Source organism: Uranotaenia lowii, chromosome 2 (genome assembly GCF_029784155.1).
Source record: "Uranotaenia lowii strain MFRU-FL chromosome 2, ASM2978415v1, whole genome shotgun sequence".
Taxonomy (NCBI): Eukaryota; Metazoa; Arthropoda; class Insecta; order Diptera; family Culicidae; genus Uranotaenia; species Uranotaenia lowii.
This window is the reverse complement of record NC_073692.1, coordinates 258,808,443-258,808,968: the sequence shown is the minus strand read 5'-3', so window position 1 is coordinate 258,808,968 and position 526 is coordinate 258,808,443.

The following is a 526-nucleotide window of genomic DNA, read 5'->3' as shown; positions in this document are numbered from 1 at the left end:
CCGCGGCAGCAGCCCCAAACACTAAATGACCATCAAACCGTATAATGGGGCGGATCAACAGCGGATATTGTCACTCGCCATAACGTCACATTATACCGTCATCATCATTCGGTGAGTTAAAGGGTTTCGGACGTGTTTGAAATTGACAGTCAAATGTTGACTTGCTATTAGTTATGGTTTGTCAAAATTTCGTTTACGACGAAATTCATTACTAGGCTTTTTATTTGGCGTAATGGTTTTTAAGTTTTTAGGTTAGAATTGGTAAATCGAAAACATTTGTTTCTTTAAACGCCGTTTCACTTTATTTAAATGTTCATATTTTTTAAGAAGTTTACGCTACGGTTTACTGAAATTTTTGCCAACGAATAGGAACTTCAGTATGAGTGATAATTAAGGAACTAATAAATGGTTAAAAATATATATAGAGTCTGTAAAAGTTGTATAGAAAATCGGAAACCCGTTGCATGCGTCAACCACTTTTTTCAAAAACCTCAAATTAGTTTTCCAACGGCCGGGTAGATGCAAA